Source organism: Mesoplodon bidens, assembly GCF_964165515.1.
Source record: "Mesoplodon bidens genome assembly, chromosome: 3".
NCBI lineage: Eukaryota > Metazoa > Chordata > Mammalia > Artiodactyla > Ziphiidae > Mesoplodon > Mesoplodon bidens.
The window spans coordinates 135,133,090-135,152,352 of NC_138178.1; the positions used below are offsets into that span (position 1 = coordinate 135,133,090).

The window sequence follows — 19,263 nt, forward strand, 5'->3', positions numbered from 1 at the left end:
TAAACTGCTGCTAATTCTGATGTGGGCATTTTAAGTTTTATATAACTTTTTTTTCAGTCAAAGTTACAAATGATTAGAAGTGTTATCATCCTATCTATGCAACTTGTTTCAAATTGACATCACTGTAACGTATCACAATCATATAAACAAAAGCATGAAGAGTAGATAGGTAGTGGAAAGAACTTCTCAGGCAGCAAAAACAACCAACTGAATTTTGGTTCTTCCTCCAAAAAATGATTGGTTTTTAAATTTGCATATAAATAGTGTCATTTGAAAGCACCATATGTGCAGAATGAAACAAGTAGGCACAGCTGGCTCCTGGCCATAACGGATGGAAGGAAACCAATGAAGCAGTTAAGCATCAAGCTGAGGGGCTTACACCCACACACACATGCACAGACACAGACTGTTAATAAATACTACCTGATGTTGACGAACTACTCAGTTTCACTGGGAATCTCAGATGGCAGGTGACACAAATGAAACTGTTCACAATTTTGTACACAATGACAAGATGGATGTGCTCTTGCTGCTCCGTTAAAATATGGAAACACACTAATTTGCACTGGCACATACACAAATCATCTCAAACTTCCTAATTTCATGACTCTCTCTCGCACCCAAGGGCTTCCAAAACCATGCCCAAGTGTCCACAGAAAACACCTTGCTATGATCTCCTAGCAACTGGGAGGATTCATGAAACCACTGTAAAAGGTGTTCTCAGGGAGAGGTCATCCACGTGACCTTCAGAAGACCTGTGCCTCTTCCCCAGAGCCCAGCACTCCGGGGTTCCACCTTGCCTGCTGGGGAGGACGGACACTGTCTGCCAGCCAACTTGCAGGGCGAGGGGGCGTGGGGCTCGTTCGTGCTCCCTCTGCCCTTGTCATCTATTATTCTGTGCTTAGTATTTCAAGAGTAGGCAGCTGAACCCCTCCCGGGAAGTGGCCCTGGGAACTGGCTTAGAATGAGATAGGACATAAGGGTCAAAAGGAAAAAAGGAACTTTAAAATGTCCTGCTCCTCACTTGGCACATGAAAATATATTGTCATTGGCTAGCTGTGTGTTCTTAGGCCAGTCACCTAACCTCTCTGGACTTCAGTGTTCTGATCTGCAAAGTGATAGAACTGAAACTCTAAGGTACCTTCCAACTCAAACATTCTATGAGGAGTAACAGCAAAGTATTTTATGCCCATAAAACTTATGCAAAGCTATCTGGGAGGAAAAGCCTCTGATGAAAAAGACATTTTAAAAAGCACAGAAAAGACCAGTTGCCTTATGAAAATGGAAACCAAGAGAAAAAAAAATAGCTAAGCCCCAAATATAACATGTTAAACACTGTATGGTAAATATAATTATGGGTCTCAATTTGTCATTTTCTTATAGTAGTATTATATGTCCTTGCCATATTCTGGTAGTGTGTAGACTGTACTGCCACACCCCCTGAGCTTGGATTTGGCCATATGACTCACTTTTTTCAATGGGATATCGGTAAAAGTAATACAAGCAGAGACTTAAAATGAGTTTGTGCATTTGGGTTGCCCTCCTGTACTTCTGCCATTTCCACAGGGAAATATACTAAGGTAGTCACTGTGCGTTCAGTCTGAACCCCAGAAGAGACCCATGCAGCAGCCCTGAACATAGCCTGATGCTACCTGAGTCCAGGGAAACACCACAGACCCATGAGCAAGGAAAAAAGTACTTCGTTGTAAGCCCCTGAGATTTTGAGGTCGTTACACAGCATCATTACACGAAAGGCTGACTGACAGACCCTGCAAGGAAATAACATATAGAGAATGAAGAAAACGCCTAGAGAACAAGATAAACACCTAACCATCTATATAAGAATCACAGAACCAGAGCCAAGTGTACTCAACACAGTCACAAGCGTGTCAAAATGACAGTGATGTCTATTTGAAAACTGCACACAAATTACAACAGTATCTTCTACACTCAGTTTTGTTTTTGTTTTTGTTTTTTAGCAGTCCACACAGTTTATTCAGCAATAAAACAGAAGAGAACTTCCATCATGACAGACTTAAGGCGGATACAGGTAGATCTCTGGGGTACATTCTTTAAACAGACTAACAAAAGTGACTTTTTAACAACATGTGGCAGGCATGATTTGTTGCATACCAACAGCCATTCATTCCTTACTTCTTCCTTCCTAAAAGAGCTCTGATTTTATTAGAGGAGACAATGTGCCTTATCCAGGCAATGCCAACTCCATTCCCCTCTGCCAGGTTTCCCAGGCTCCCTTGTGATTCAAGGATATACGGAAAAAAATCCTTGCTGTAATGAGATGTAAGAAAAAATTTGTGAGGGACTTTTGAGAAGGATCTTCTTCCCCAATAAAAGAAACAGACCTGAAAGGAGAAAGCTTTTTGCTCCCTACTTCCAGCCTTTGATTGGGATTGAAATGTCTGGAGCAGCAACAAGCTACATTGTACTCATTGAGAACTATGAGCACAAAAAGCCAATATGATAAGGATCCCAGAGGGGAAAGATAGAAAGAACCTGGGACCTTGAGAAAATTGAGTTGCTACACAAGCACTGGATTATCTAGAATCTTAAGTGGAATTTTTAAATTGTTCAGTGGCCTCTGAGATGTTTTCAACTGCTTTTTCTAAGTTTCTTACCCGAACTCTAGTTCCATGATTCTTGTGAACAAGTGAAGGCCAGAATGAGGTCAATGTCAGGTAAGACCTTCTTAGTTCTAAGAAAAATGCTTCCACTAAACTGTTCATAATATATATGGAGTCAAGCTGGGTAACTTCTTTAGTCACCTATCTCCTAGGATGGGTACTTTTCCATTACCAGGGGAGGACATTCTACATTCAGTCACCAAAAAGACAGGATAGTATTTGTTTATGTAGAGCCAAGGAGACGTAGACAGAGGCATTTCTGCATGCTTTTATGTCACCTATATAGGTGTTGCCTGATTGAACGTGATTTCTCTGACAGTGACCAGTTATCGATCATGTCATACCCACACTGAGGATGAGCTAAATAGAGCCAATGATGAATAAATAGTTATATATGAATAAATTATATATATATAATTATCACTGATTAATATATGAGGTAGAATTTAGAACAATATAGTTTATTATTAAAATGTCTAGTTGTTTTACTGGAATAATCTAGAATTCAGCTACAAGGATTCTTTCCCACAAAAGTTATCACTAGAATATAATGAAAGTACACACAGTATGGGGCTTCTCCTCCAGGACTACCGTGTCATAATAATGTCAATAATTAGGCTGTGGAGATTTTTAGGAGTAAGCTAATTCCAAAACATAGGAAATATGGATTAGTCAGGTTCTAGATGAACAGTCTGGCTTGCAATGCTGATTAAATTCATGCTGAAGAAGAGATGCATAGGCCCTGGAAGCAGATCCAACAACAATTTAAGCAGTTTCCCAGAGCAGTGACAGTCTGGATCAGATATAGAAAGGAGTCATTTTTCCATCTTCCTTGGGCTACTAGTACACAATCCTCTAGAGTCTCCATGATTTTTACTTTAAGAAAATCTTAAGTTTAAGAAGTTATTTGCTTTGGCCAAGTTTTTTGTTCAAGGTCTTGTCTGTTCTGATCAGGATAAACTGTAATGCAGGGTTAAAACCAGCAACTCTAGAGTCATATATCCTTTTTCTAACCAGTGGAGGACCCAGAAGAAATGGGTGGCAAGCTTTTTCAAAGGTCCACCTGGTAAGATTTTGGAGAGCCCCCTCAAGTGGGAAAGACCAAGGAAGAACAGGCTTCTATTAGCAGGATTATCAGGATAACACTCAGGGCAATAATCAGCTCTGTTAATACGGTCTAAGAATACTTGGTAACAGTCATTCTCAACCAGTTCAGTTTGGTACAACCAGTGGCCTAGTTCTAAACTAGGGAACCATTGCTGTCCACAGTCAGGGCAATGTGAATTTATCTGAGAACAATGGGACCTAGAGAGACAACACAGAAAGCAATGTAACAGTAAGAGGCCACAATGACAAAGAGAGACACCCAAACAACCAGTCCTATTACAGGTTTGGTTTAGCACTTTCTCAGTCCAACCACCATTACTTGGAGAGGGTAAAATTTGGCTTGCACCTCTGTGCAATTCTTCAACATTTCATTGTCTATTTTTCACTCACTTGCAACCCAGTCTCTGAACTCAGGGACTGATCCAGTCTATGTTATCAGTCACTTACTAGCAGCACAGATCTCAGAATAGCTCCTTTAAATCCCAGCTTCTCAAGAAAAGGTAGGGTTCTAGTCTAAGTTAATTATTTTTTCTTGTGTGTTATCAGCTGGTGGTATCATGCAGAGGCACCCGGCTTACTCTGCTTTGCTGGTAAGTTATTGTCTGGTTGGTGAAACAGAGGAGCTGACAGGTCCAGTGGGTCTTCGGTGGGCGCTGGCACTCTTGCCGTTGCAATACACGTACCCAAGTCTTAAGGCCGTGGCACTTGATAGCCATGTAGAGGGGTCAGGAAAACCTGGCAGAGTCCTCTTGGGCGTGAATCCAATGAAGTCTTTCTTGGGAGGACCTTAATCAGGACCCAGTCACAGGGAAGTAGCTGCTGTTGAGTTGGTTGAAGGGTCTGGGAATGCTTCACACACTTACAAATTCTAGCGGGGTTTTAAATCGTCGACTGTCAATGTCAGGAAAGCCCTTCAAGTGTTCTTTCTGCTCCACAAGGCCGAGCTGCACCCCTCGGACGCGGCGGAACAGAACGTCGTCCCCGTCCCTTACACTCAGTTTTAAGTGATCCTAATTAATGACCCTAAATGGTTAGCTTGATTTTAAAAAGTTAGACCTGGGCTTCCCTGGTGGCACAGTGATTGAGAGTCCGCCTGCCGATGCAGGGAACACGGGTTCGTGCCCGGGTCTGGGAAGATCCCACATGCCACGGAGTGGCTGGGCCCGTGAGCCATGGCCGCTGAGCCTGCACTTCTGGAGCCTGTGCTCCGCAACGGGAGAAGCCACAGCGGTGAGAGGCCCGCGTACAGCAAAAAAAAAAAAAAAAAAAAAAAAAAAAAGTTAGACCTTTATTGGGAAAGAGGTAAAATTGCGGAAAAATCTAAAAACTCCTGAAAGTTCATTTAGATGAATTGGTTTTCACAAACTGTACTGTCTTCCACATCATACTCAGCCTGGGGATGCTGCAGATATTTACCACCATAAGCCATGAGGCTCTCAAGCACACACCTTATTTTTCTTTAAAAATGGATTTTTATATTTTAATTTTTAAAAATTGAGATCATGTAACATTGTGTAAGTTTAAGGTGTATGTGTTGGTTTGATACATTTAGATATTATGCATGTTTACTACCCAAGCCTGTAGCTAATACCTCTATCATGTTACTAATTATCATTTTTTTGTGTGATGAGAACAATTAAGATCTAGTCTCTTGGCAACTTTGAAGTTTAGTACAGCATTATTGACTATTATTCACTATGCTTATTTATCTACTAGCTGTAAACATCATCTTAAACAACATCTCCCCAATTCCTCCACCCCTCCAGCCTCTGGTGACCACCATTCTACTCTCTGTTTTTATGAGTCTGACTTTTTTAGGTTCCACATTTAAGTGAGGTCATACAGTATTTGTCTTTCTTTGTTGGATTTATCTCACTTAGCATAATACCCTCAAGGTTCAACCATCTTGTCACAAGTGACAAGATTTCCTTCTTTCTCAAGGCTGAATAACATTTCACTGTATGTATCTACTACATCTTCTTTATCCATTCATTGACTGACAGACACTTAGGTTGTTTCCATATCTTGGCTATTGTGAATAATGCTGCAATGAACATGGGTTTGTGGCAGTATCTTAGTTCTGCAACCAGGGATTGAACCCAGGCCCTCGGCAGTGAGAGTGCAGAGTCCTAACCACTGGACTGACAGGGAATTCCCCCAATTCCTTGTTCCATATATACCTAGAGTAGGATGTTTGGGTCATTTGGTAGTTCTATTTGTAATTTTTTGAGGAACCTCCATACTGTTTTCCATAATGACTACTCCAATTTACATTCCCACCAATAGTACACAAGTATTCCCTTTTCTCCACCCTTCTCCGACACTTGCTATTTCTTGTCTTTTTGATAATAGCCATTCTAAGATGTGTGAGGTGGTATCTCATTGTGGTTTTGATTTGCATTTCCCTGGTGATTAGTGATGTTGAGCATCTTTTCATGTACCTCTTGGCCATTTATATGCCTTCTTCTGAAAAATGTCTATTCAGGTCCTTTGCCCACCTTTAAGTTGAATTATTTGCTTTTTTTTGCTATTGAGTTATTTATATATTTTATATATTAATCTCATTAGATATATGGCTTGTGAATTTTTTTTTCCATTTTGTAGGTTACCTTTTCAATTTGTTGTTTGCTGTGCTGTAGCCCCTTAGTTTAATGTAGTCCCACTTGTTTATTTTCATTTTTGTTGCCGGAAGCACACACTTCTCAAGAGACAATGTTTCAATTTCTCCTAGGATCCAGAAGCTACTGAGTTTGAACAAATCCACTTTACAGAGAGATATGCACATATCTGTGTCATAATTAAATAATGTAATTATCATGTTGCATCTGAGTTTTATGCTGCTCTGTCTTTTGGAACCAGAAGTCCTGCTCAGGCAGGTTTAGAACTTTTATAGTAAATGCACCAAAGTCTTAGTTTTGTTTAGCAGACTAAGCAGAGAGGAGGAGAGAATAAATGAGGCAGAGAGGATAAACTCCCAAAACTCAGTAAATATCAGAGCACCAACCACACTAATAAGGGTAAATGATCTGTTATTCTATACCATTTGATAATAGATTATGTTGCCAATGAAAATAGTTTGTGAGAAGTTTGTGACAATTTATAAATTGCTTATGTTGTAATAGTAAATGAAAAAAGCAGCATATAAAATAGTATCAATAGTACAATCACAACAGTGTAAAACGAAAGTGCACTAGAAAACCAGATCTGGAATATTCTCAGGATTGTTAACACATTGTCTTTAAGTAATAGAACATTTGAGTGATTGTTTTCTTTTTTTTCTGCATTACCAGTATTTTTCATATTGAATATGCATTACTCAAGGTATCTTTTGAAATTACCTTTTCTAAATTACAACTTTATTCTTTCAAACTATCATTCCCTTTTTGGTATACTTTGTTCTGGCTTTTTCCACACCCTTACCAAAAAAGGGGAAATGCAAACTAATATCGCAGTAGAGTTTATGTATTTATATCTGACCTTCAGAAGTCTTGTTAATCACCAACAACACAAATATTTGTCCCCATAGCTAAAATTAGAGCTGCAATTTTTTCAAACCTAATGTTAAAACAAAAACAAACAAAACAATGAAATGATATAATCTCTAGAAAAGAGTCAACAGTGCCTTACAGCGTGGTCATTAAAAATGAAGCTGCCATCCTATTATCACAAGACCAGGGAAATTTTGAGATTACATAGGAGGTGGAAATACTGTGTCCCAAAGACACACCAGTCATATCTCCAAATTTGTCATTATTTCAACAGAATGGACTGGTCTAATTCAAAAGTTATATTTAAATAAAGTATAAATATTATAATATCAAAAAGAATAATTAGCATATTCTTTATCCCAGAGAGCTTCAAAGATGTTAATAGATTACCATGATCTCTGTTTCTTCAAAGACAAGTAGAAAATAGAAATGTGAAATCATTTTCCTAAGGCCACACAGAGTAAAACATTACTGTGCTAGACACTTAACTGATTTATGAATGTTTCCTGAGTATGTCATTAGAATCTTAGAAATGTTACCACTGGGCTATAGAGAGACAATGTCTCTTTTATTAAAATCAAAATTCCCATATTGCAAAAGTAATTTTGTATAAAGCAATAGTGTTTTCATTTCCAAAGCAAATTTTTGAAAAAAATAAAACTACTTCCCACCTGGCTTTGTGAGGAACTGCTACTAATAACTACTGTTAAACAGTTTGTAAAAATATGATATGCTATTTCCTTGTCTGGTAATGATAAGCTTAGCAGACCAAAGCATAAATAAATAACTGTGCTATTGTTTCTCAGCTTCAGAAAATTACACATGCTATTACTAGTTGATAATTTTGTGTGCTTAAAGTCTAGAAACATTCATTAAAAATTAATAGGCTGTGTCATTTTCCAAGCATATCTTTAAAAGATATGGAAAGTAGATTATTGGCAGTTTGTGAAATTAACAATGAAGGACTACTGTGTCTCACTTCAAAGATTTACCTAAATATCTAGGAAGGCTCAGGAACAATTTTGGGAGTTTGCTTAATGTTAAATTCTCTTATGATCTGAAAGTGCCAAAAAATAAAAAAAATTACCTCCTGTCTATTCGAACACACACACACACACACACACACACACACACACACACCAGTTGCACCACAGCAACTAAGATCACCCATGAACTGATTTTTTTTTAAAGCAGGGGCTCCACTACTTTTCTTTTTCTTCCTGATAAAGAGAAAATACCTTAACTTGCCCCCCGGCCCCAGTTGTCTGTGGGTGCAGAAGTCTCACCAGGAAGAACGACAGATTTGTGGAGACTCCAGTGAGTGATGCCATATATAGTTAATTAATGCCATATGTAGCTAATTAATACTAGAAAGAGAAGTGCAGACACTGTAAGTCATATGATTACAAAGGAGACCAAACAACAGAGCACCCTAACAGTTTGGGCCTTTATTAGAGAGAGACAGTTTTCCCCTTCATTAAAAGGAATTTTTCCTAAGCACACTCTTATCCCTGAGGAAGAGGAGTGACAGGTGGGGATTGTTAAATTCGGGGCAAATGGAAAAGGCAAACTCTGCTCCATGCTCTACTTTCTTTCTCTTGAGAGTATGCCTGCTCACGCTGGGCACAAGCTCTCTCTCTTCCTCCACGTACCCGGAGCCTCTACTGGGTGGGCCTCCTCTTCCCCCAGGGGATTCCTGCCCCAGCCCAGTTAGGCAGTTCTGTCTAACTCCGGGGTTCACAGCTGTTAGCAATCCATGAGGCCAGTACAGCCAAAGCCATTACCTTTACTGGCTTCTGACGGTAAACAGGAAATAAATGGTCCCTGTCTTTGCATTGTTCTATATCTCAACCTGTTCAGAAACCAAGCCTCTTCAAGTATCAGTTTTAGGGTGGTTTTATTCCAATAATAAGTAGAGCAAATCACTATACTTACTCTTAGAAAAGGGCTTTCATTCATTGCTGATTGATTTGCAAAAACTCCAAGTCAAGTCTACTGCCTGATTTATAAGGAAGCCATCGATCACATGAGACACAGTCCACACTTGAATTATCTGCTTACCAACATCACAGTTCTGGCCATAGCACTCTACAACGACTTGTGCTATTATTTATTAATGTTTCTGTTTTAAAAGGCTCATTGTTTTTTACTTTAAAGTATGATGCCAAATGGAAACTACTGCAAAAGGAAATTGAGTATCACGTGTCAAAGATTAACGCCAAAAACATACATAGCACTTAGTCTATGCCAGTAGACTGGCATATTTATAAATAATTTATAAATAATTTATAAATAGCAAATTTATAAATAATTTATAAATAGATATTTATAAATATCACCTCAATGAATTCTCACCACAATCCTATGAGGTAGGTACTGTTACTGCTGTCGTTTTATAGATGAGAAAACTGAGGCATAGAGAGATTAGGAAATTTGCTCAAAGTCAGGCAGCTAATGAGGGCCAGACTTGGTTCTGCCCCAGGTGTCCTGGCTCCAAAGTCAGCTCTGACCCACCTCAAGTACAGAAAGTGACTATAAAGACAAAGGCAGTGAAAAGTAGTCAATGCTCTCACAGTATAAAAATAAAAATGAAATGCAAAGCATAATAACCATTTAACAAAAATGCACACCTAAAAATTCTATTTTTCGTGCACAAGAAATAGCTGTTAATCACTCAATAGTAAAATTTTAAGTTTAAAAATGAAAATGAAATACAAAGAATAATCACCAATTGATTTCTAAAAATCCACTCTGGAAAAGTCTACTTTTCTCTTGCAAGAAATTACTGTTGATGATAAGTCAATAATGAAAGCTTCATTTTAAATAGCCTTACTGTAAGATTAATTAGAGTAAAATGCCCTGAAGAGAAAGAGGGTTTTAATTCATTTTTGCTGCCCTTTTGCTATGCCCTAAGCAGAAAGTTACAGAGATTGAATACACCTGAATCATTCTGGGTTTTCATAATGGCATTTTCCCCACCGCATCCTTCAGTGTCCTTATCTGCAGTGATAAGGCCACCCCAACTCCTTCCCCACAGGAACCGGCCTTCAAGTGATTCATGTGGTCAGCAGGAAGTGGCTCTACCACTTTAGTTTTAACCTAAGCAACAACACTGTGTCTGTGAAATCAGGGATTTGATGGGCTGTACCTCTCATAAGGTGTCCATGAAGAGAGACAGTGGTGAGTCCCACCCCACCCCGTTTCCTTTGCTCACTGGTCACACAGCTGCCAGACGTTTCCCAGCAACCTTTGCAGTTAGGCGGGGTCACGTCACAGGCTCTGGCCAAGGGATGGTGCCACGGAAGTGATTCCTGGCACCGTCCGTGATCCTGAATGTCCCCTCTTTGTCGGTCTGTGGCTGGAGGAAACCGATTCAAGGACCAGAGGAACCTAAAGCCCCCAAACTCAAGGAGTCTGAGTCCCTGAATGACTGTGAAACACAGAACCCATCCCCACTAAAGCCCACATTGGACTGTGATGTGAGGTGAAAAATAACCCTTTATTCTCTTAACTCACTTTGATTTTGAGATAGTTTATGACAGCACTTAGTTTATTCTAATTAATATAATACATTAAAACAAATGCTTAAATCTTACTCTTTGAAAATTCCTTCTCTTTGTATCCCTTAAAATGACCACTCTTTGGTAACTGCTGATGTAGTAGGCACTGCCCATACCTACACAGTTTGGTCCCCATAGAAAAATGTTTCCAGGCACTGACCAAAATAATCAAAGGCTGAATCATATCAAGTCATCTTCTAACTAACGCTCCTCTGAACTTACAGGTGTTTCTCTTTCGGCTAATCCTTCACTGTAACTGGCACATTGAATAAGCAAGACTTACGGGGTTTAATCACAAAAATTTGTTTTTTCCCATTGTCTCTTTAAACCCAGTCAGGTCCTTCCTTTAACCTTGACTTTTACGGTCATGCTTAGGTTAGAAAGATAATCTACTATCATTTTAAATTCCAACTGCAATCCCAATTCAGTATTTAAAAGTGTCTAGTCAGATATAGCGACGAACAGATCAATCGTCATCCAAAAGTCTCCCTTCCACACACCCATCCCTTATGCTGGACCAGCAGCAAGCCGCTCCCGCACCTCAGGGGAGGAGGGTCTGCTTAACATCTTCTGTTTTAAATTCTTTCTCCCAGAACTTACCTGCTATTTCTGACCCGTGTCTCACCCAGGGTTGAAGCTGTGAGGGGGAAGTAAAGGCGCAGGAAAATTCCTACTTGGTGAGTACTACATAGTAAGGTAGTGCTGTTCTTCCTGGTGTTAGAAGACATCTAGAGCTGACATTGCCATGCTGAGTATCTTTACGAATTCTCTAGAGACTCCCTTCAAGTTTCCTCTGACTACAACCTCCATCTACCCATCAAAGCCGCTCGCTGGGCTGCCCATTCCCAAGCACCCTCCGCTTCTGTTCCTTATTCCCCGCCCCGGCCCACAGCAACCACCAATGTCACCTCACAGCCTTTTACTGCCATGGTCTCCTCCCCTGGGTGACCCCTATTAAAATTATTCCCAGCCATTGGTTCCGCCCCCGCCCCCGGTTCCTAGGATCCGCATTCCACCGGAGGGCAGCGTGACCATTCAGACACAGCCGCAGCTTTGCACCTCTGCCCGAGCACTCACCATCCCGTCTCTCTGGCTCCTTTGATTTCCCAGTGGGGATGGGTTAGTGGGTGACGGACAGCCGGCTACTACACCCTTCTACCCTCTAGAGTCACATGCTAAGCTCTCTGGGTGGTCAGGTGGAAGTCTCCTCCTCAGATCTGAGATGAAGCGATTGAGCACCTCCCTACTTCTTTCTCTTGCTTAGTTTAGGTGGATTCGCAGCACAGCTTTCCCCAGCGAAATCCTCCTCACAGCACTGTTTTAATTTTGAACGCTTAATTCATTTATCCTTCACTTAATGTCAATGGCAAACCCCATTAACAATCCCTGAAATAAAAATAGAATCTGGGTAATAAAATAAAGTCTAACCTTTTTTTTCTTTTCCTTGGTGCTTCGTCCGGTTTCACTTGTTCATAGGGTGCTGTGTGTGGAGGCCTTGCACCCAGCCCTCAAGACCACAGTTCCTGGTACAAAATGGCTGCACCGACCTTTAGCTCGTGGCCGTGCGCAGAATCACGTGAGCATGATTCTAACTCAGTAGGCCTGGGGTGGATCCTGAGAGGCTGCTTTTCTAACAAGCTCCCAGGTGACGCTGATGATCTGTAAACAACCACATTGAGTAGAAAGGTCGAAAAATATCTGTTGAATGGTTTTCACGTTTTGCTTGTTTGTTTCTCATTTACAATGGTTTAGGGAGGCTGATGGAATTTAGGGGGCAGAGAGCCCCTCAAATTGTCCCTTGCCACCACTGACCATCCTCATTTTTAGCCTCTGCTCTCACCCTTGTTAGCATCAACAGCCGATGTCTTTTGCCCAGGTTCATGTGAATCCATCCTTCCTGCAACAAAGTTTCCAAATGCCTGACAGCTCTAAGACCGTCCAGAGTAGGCAGTTTTTCCAATTGAAAAATGATATAGCTCTGTCTTTGACCTTGGTCAGAACCTGTTCATGATCTAGGCAGTATTTCAGAGAATGCTGTACAAAAAGGCCAGATCTTAACATGGGGTCAAGAACTCAGAATTGCACAAGTCTCAGTAAGGCTCAAAGTAAAGGGCTCACCCCACCCCATATGGAAGTGAAAGCTACCATTCAGACTACACACCTGGAAGGTGTGGCCCCATCTTACTTTAAATCTCCCTTAAGGCAGATGGGTGATTTGCATAAATTTGCATAGTATTAGCAATGCTTATACTGTCCAGTGATAAACTGACTTATTAAGAGAAACTTCTGTCCCAAATTCCAGTTTTGGAGATGATAAAACAAATGTCTCCCAGAAACTTCCTGAGTTCCAAGTAGAGGGCGATGCGGGTAGCAGAGGCCCTGGCAGAGCTAAGCTGGAGAGAGGAATCGGTAAAGTTTGATTGGGGATCTGGGATTACAACTGAAGCAGCAGCTTCTCCAAATTCGAGTCTGTGTTACTTATTACTTGAATTGGCTAATTCTTCCTTATTTCCCACCGTAAGTGAGCACTGTAGCTTAGAAAGGCGAAGGAAAATGGGTGAAAAGAGCAAAGATTTCAGAGTGTAAGTTCACTTCCAGATTCTTCACTTACTTGGCTGTTGGCTTGGGGCAAGTTAATAATCTTTCTGAGCCTGAAATGCTTCTTCTATAGAATAAGGATAAGAATAACAGTCTTGCAAGGTCATTATGAGAATTAAATAAAATATATACCAAGAGGCCTCATGCAATGCCTGGCATTTAACAGGTACTGACCACATAACCCTCCCCCTTCAAGGACAACAGGGACATGGAAGACACTTGGTATTCTGCAAGCACCAAAGGTTTGTAAAGCTCTTTAACTTTCAAAGCACCTTCACAGCTGTTTTCTTACTTTGTTTTTCTAGGGAAAAAAAGGGGGGAAAGGAAGATGTGAAGAAAAGAAATACAAAAAGAGGGAAGTATGGAAGAAGCACGGGACACTGCAAAACAAAATCTAGAGCCTACGTTTCCATCAGACCGAGATGTGGCATGTGACTCAGGCGGCAGAGTCTCTCACAAGTCAGGTGAAGGTCAAATGACAGTGAGTGAAGTCTGAAGTAAGTGCCCTCCAATTAAAATAATAGTAAGTCAAGTATCTGAGTTTGTTGTGAATTTGACCCAGAAGTTAATTTTTGAGAAGAAAGAAGTCTTCTTATTCCAATCACCAGCAAGTGGAGTAACAGTGTAGAGCTCGGCGTTGCTAATCACTGATGTGTATTCCCTGGTGGGACCCTAAGGACTACAGCGGAGCCATGCTACCCTATTAAAGCCGCTTAAATATAGTCTCTGTGATGTAATGTTTGTGGGAACCTTTTACATGTCAAGATCCAAAGCAAGTACAAATCTGCAGTACAGAGAGAATTAGATCCCAGCTGGAGTTCAGACTGTACCCATCCCTGCCCCTCCTCCCCTTAGGGATCTACTTGCATACAACCACTAAGCATCCTTCAAAATAGAAGTCAGGCTAAAGGAAAAGAGACTGGCCTCCACCAGCCTGGCCCACTAGCATCACCCCTCTGGCCTTTGACTAAGTCCTTGAAGAAGGGCAACTATTCACAAAATATATTCACAGATATTTGAGAGACATGGGACACAGTAGGTAACAGAACTTGGGGAGCATATGACAAAGTGCGATAAAGAATGGGGAAAAGGAGCTGTCCCTATATCCTTGGAGAAAACAGTGTGGCATTTTGCCCAGTGGCCAAGTGTCCTGGGCCCAATGAATCTGGGGTTGAATCCAAGTTCTGCCATTTTCTAAGTGTATGAGTCGGGGCATGTTTGTTAACCTCAGTTTCATTATCTACAAAATGGACACAAAAATAAAAACACCTTGGGACTTCCCTGGTGCAGTGGTTAAGAATCTGCCTGCCAATGCAGGGGACACGGGTTCGAGCCCTGATCCAGGAAGATCCCACATGCTGCGGAGCAACTAAGCCCGTGTGCCACAACTACTGAGCCTGCACTCTAGAGCCTGCAAGCCACAACTACTGAAGCCCACGTGCCGCAACTACTGCAGCCTGCGTGTTTAGAGCCTGTGCTCCACAACAAAGAGAACTCCCTGCTCCGGCAACTAGAGAAAGCCCACGCACAGCAATGAAGACCCAACACAGCCAAATAATAAATAAATAAATAATTTTATTTAAAAAAAAAAAGAAAAAGAAACATCTCTTAGAGTCTTCCTAAGGTTTGAAAGAGACCTGTGTAAAAGCTGGGCCTATCAACTTTTCTCAAGTCATGGCAGTTACAGAAAATGATACGTGCATTATAATTCTATAACATAATGAAACTGCTTAATCCCAGAGATAACAGCATGGGAGGTCCTCAGCCCCAGATCCTGTCCACACCCGCTGCGGGCTGAAGGGATAATAACAACAACAGTGATAGCAAATAGCACCGCTATAGAGCTTCCTGGGTGCCAGCTGCTGTTCTAAGTGCTCTACATTGATTAACTCATTTGATTCCCACAGCAAACTTATGAAATGAGTATTATAATTTTTATTATTTCACAGATGAGGAAACCAAGGCACAGAGAGGCTATGTAATTTGCCCAAGATTACATAGCCTGTGATTGTCAGGGCCAGGTCCAGCCCAGGCAGTTAGATCCAGAATCCTTGCTTTCTTCATTATGCAATACAGCCTTTCAATATCATGGCCCAGCTCCAACCCAGACGTGGCATCCCCACCTTCCTTGCAGAAGGCACTCTGAAATACAGCTTTTCTCACCTTGCATGGCATACAGCATTTAACAAACATTAGTATTTTATAAAGAGCTGTGCAATCAAGTGTGCAGATGCCTCAACAAGATCTGCAGGACTGGTGGTTTGACAGAACAGGACAGTCCAGGGCAAGGGGTAATGGCACAATCAGTGCCAGGAATCACAGAGAGACAGTCACGGCTGGCTCAGCAGCCAGCCGCACCACAGGCAGGGGAAAAAAAGAGGATGGAAATGGTAATTTCCCCATGGTGTTGCATGCTCTGGGGTTGTAGCACTCTCTAATAAATCATTGTGGGACACTTTGAATAGGGGATAGAAGGCTAGCATTGGTGGTGGGAATTAGAGCCATCGTGTTTCTAACTGTAGGTGTTAGTTATAGGTACAGTTACCCCTAAACTGGCCCGGCCTGGGGAAGCCAAGGGTACAGCTGTGAGCACCTGCTGAACTTCACACGTTCATTGCTGATTATAGACTGTAAATTCCTGAAAGGCAGAGGATGTGTCTCTTGCCTTTTGATAGCCCCCAGCAGTTGTCAGAGGCCTTTTTTATATAGTAGGCCATCAATAAGCGTGTGAGTAAGTCAATCAAATATATTTATTTAATAAAGATTTAGGACTAGCCCTTAAAACAATTACTTTTAACTTCAAAGTTCTTTTTTCAGAGGCAATACATCGATTTCTCTGCTCTAAGTTTAAGTAACATTGGAAAATTCACAGTGGCAAAACTGAAGACCTAAACGAAACTCTGAACACATTTATTGCACACCAACTCTAGGCAAGGCTCCTTCAAACACCAAGGCAGAAGCTTTCCTATGTAGAGAAGGTTATTCCAAAACCCAAAAATGCTGTTTGCAAACTCAACCTTGTTGCTTCCCCTAAATCAAAGAATCCATGACTAACAGTAGTTTTCATTATCATCATCATCATCATCATCATCACTATTATTATTTGTGTTAACTCTTTACCGATTCTGAGTGTATGAAACCAAATGTTATTTGATGAAATAAGAGTTGTTTCTTTGACTCAGGGGAAAGCAATTGCTGTAGTTTGTGCTCTAACACTTTAAGTCAACCATTTTCCAATGTATAAAGGTGTTTTTAGGTCAGTTTGGAGCACTGGTTGTCATGTCCCAACATCTGGACCACTGGTGTGGGAGTGGAATAGGGCCAGAATGTGATGGAATAAACATAAATTAAATGAGACTGCACTTTCTTTCATGCAGCCCCCAGAGATGCTTGTCATGGAAACTGAAAATCCCTGTTCCACAAAATAAATGTGATTTAGCAGTGCTTTGCCAGATACCAGCATCTCAGTGATAATTTAGAACAGGGGACAACAAACTACAGCTCATGAGCCAAATCCAGCCTACCTCCTGTTTTTGTAAGTAAAATTTCATTAAATATAGTCACACCCATTCATTTATATATTGTCTGTGGCTGCCTTCACCACACTCTAAGTGCAGAGTTGACTAGTCTCAAAAGAGACAGAATGGCCTGCAAAGCCAAACATATTTACCATCTTGTCCTCCAGAGAAAAAGTATGCCAACCCCTGATTTAGAATAATACCAAAAGTCACAAACATCAACATCTCAGTGACAATTTAGAAAGCCACCAAAATTCATTTCACCAATCTACAACCCAACCTCCTAAGACACCTGAATTTAATTAGGGTCATTAAGTTTTTTAAACCATTTATATAGTTTATTTCTTGAATCTTCAACATGATGTTTATTAAAGAGGCACACACTTTGCCTTATATAAAGTATGGGTCTTGCCCTTGATGTTGGCAACTGGCATCCACCTCCTGTGCAGGAAATCAAATTTGTTGTTGCTATTGCACTTCCTTCCATATATCAGTGTTTGACCTGTCCCCTTAACCTCAGGGCTGGGACAAACTCTAAAACATTAATATGCATAAGAAATGTAATTGAAAAATTTATCCCCCCATTCTTAAGACGTCACGCTTCTTATTTCTGTATTTGGTGCCTGTCTAGCTGCAGCCTTGTTAGCTTGATCCCTGGCCAGACAGCATTTGTTTAACGACACCCCCCGTAGGAGCCCCCTCCTCCCCACTCATTACACCTTTTTCTTCCCTCACCCCAAATTCCCTCTAAATACGACATCTCTCAGGGTGCTTGACTAGCAGAGAACAACAGTGTTACCACTCTTTCCAGCAATAACTTGTTTTTCTTACACTGTACCTCATGAGCATAAACAAAGGAAAAGTATAGAAAGAGGGAGATTTAAGAAGTAAAAAGAGAAAGATAATGGTGAGAAGTGGACATATGGTAAAGGAAAATGTTGGAAAAAGGGAAAGAGAAGGGCAGGACTACACCAACCTGTCAATAAAGAAGCAGCAAAGAATCACAGTCAAAAGAGAAGGAAGATCTGACAGTGTAGCCAAATGCAGGACCTTTGGGTCTTACCCACTCTTGACCTTGCCCTTCCAGGGCACATGTTACATTTTCTCAGAGAGGATGTGCCAATGTCACACTTCACATACTTGCCATCCAGGGAGAATCACAATGGTTGTCTCTCCCTCTCGATAGTTATTAAGCCCCATGCATGTACAATTCCGTTTTCACAAACTTCAGAGTGCACTGTAATATCTTTGCTTACTTCTCTTTAAATGGTTCCAAATGGCTACACTGCAGAAGAGGCTTCTGTCTGCTGATAGTTATTGAGCAAAACCAAATCAAGTACCAAAACACAAATAGCAGCTCAAGATCCACCCCAACTCTTTCAGCCCTCCCAGGCATGCAGAAAATGAATCTCCCTGTATTCCACAACCCCACACTTCAGAAACCTTGCTCAAGGCCTGCCTGATTTGGGATCCATCACTCCAGACCCTGAATAAAGCATCTGTTTACCTCCTCAAAACCAGAAAAGATATAATATCTTTTAACATTTACTAGGTGTTGAGAAAAACAAATACCATACAATATCACTTATATACAGAATCAAAAATATGACACAAATGAACCTATGTACGAAATGGAAACAGACTCATGGACAGAGAGAACAGACTTGTGGTTGCCAAGGAGGAGGAATGAAGTGGGAGGTTGAGCTTAGCAGATGTAAGCTATTATATATGGAATGAATAAACAACAAGGTCCTACTGTAGTGGGGCTTCCCTGGTGGCTCAGTGGTTAAGAATCCACCTGCCAATGCAGGGGATACGGTTTCGAGCCCTGGTCCAGGAAGATCCCACATGCCGCAGAGCAACTAAGCCCATGCACCACAACTACTGAGCCTGCGCTCTAGAGCCCGCAAGCCATAACTACTGAGCCCGCGTGCCACAACTACTGAAGCCTGCGCCCCTAGAACCCGTGCTCCACAACAAGAGAAGGCACCGCAATGAGAAGCCCACACACCATAACAAAGAGTAGCCCCCACTCGCGGCAACTAAAAGAAAGCACGTGTGCAACAACGAAGACCCAATGCAGCCAATAAATAAATTAATTAATTAATTAATTTTTTAAAAAGTTATAAAAATTATTTTTTTAAAAAGGTCCTACTGTATAGCACAGAGAACTATATTTGGTATCCTATGATAAACCACAATGGAAAAGAATATTAAAAATGTATATATATCTGAATCACTTTGCTATAGAGCAGAAATTAACTATGTTTCAATAAAAAAAAGAAAGAAAAGACAGTGGCGACAGCCCCCCCCCAAAAAAAACATTTAGTAGGTGTTCATTTCTTGCTCT

At 41.0% G+C, this 19,263-nt stretch overlaps 1 protein-coding gene and 1 pseudogene across 2 annotated transcripts in view; both read right to left on the minus strand.

Annotated features, from left to right (window-relative positions):
• SLC35F4 (solute carrier family 35 member F4) overlaps nucleotides 1-19,263 on the minus strand; it is a gene marked incomplete at both ends in the record, with an annotated part of 300,374 nt that overhangs the window by 209,667 nt on the left and 71,444 nt on the right. The gene's annotated exons all lie outside the window — the stretch shown is intronic.
• LOC308614973 (torsin-1A-interacting protein 2-like) overlaps nucleotides 3,546-19,263 on the minus strand; it is an 86,262-nt pseudogene continuing 70,544 nt past the window's right edge. Inside the window, exons 4-5 of the transcript in view lie at nucleotides 4,613-4,759; nucleotides 3,546-3,931 (exon numbers count right to left, since the gene is read on the minus strand). The product of the transcript in view is annotated as a torsin-1A-interacting protein 2-like (transcript). The remainder of the gene's footprint in view (nucleotides 3,932-4,612; nucleotides 4,760-19,263) is intronic.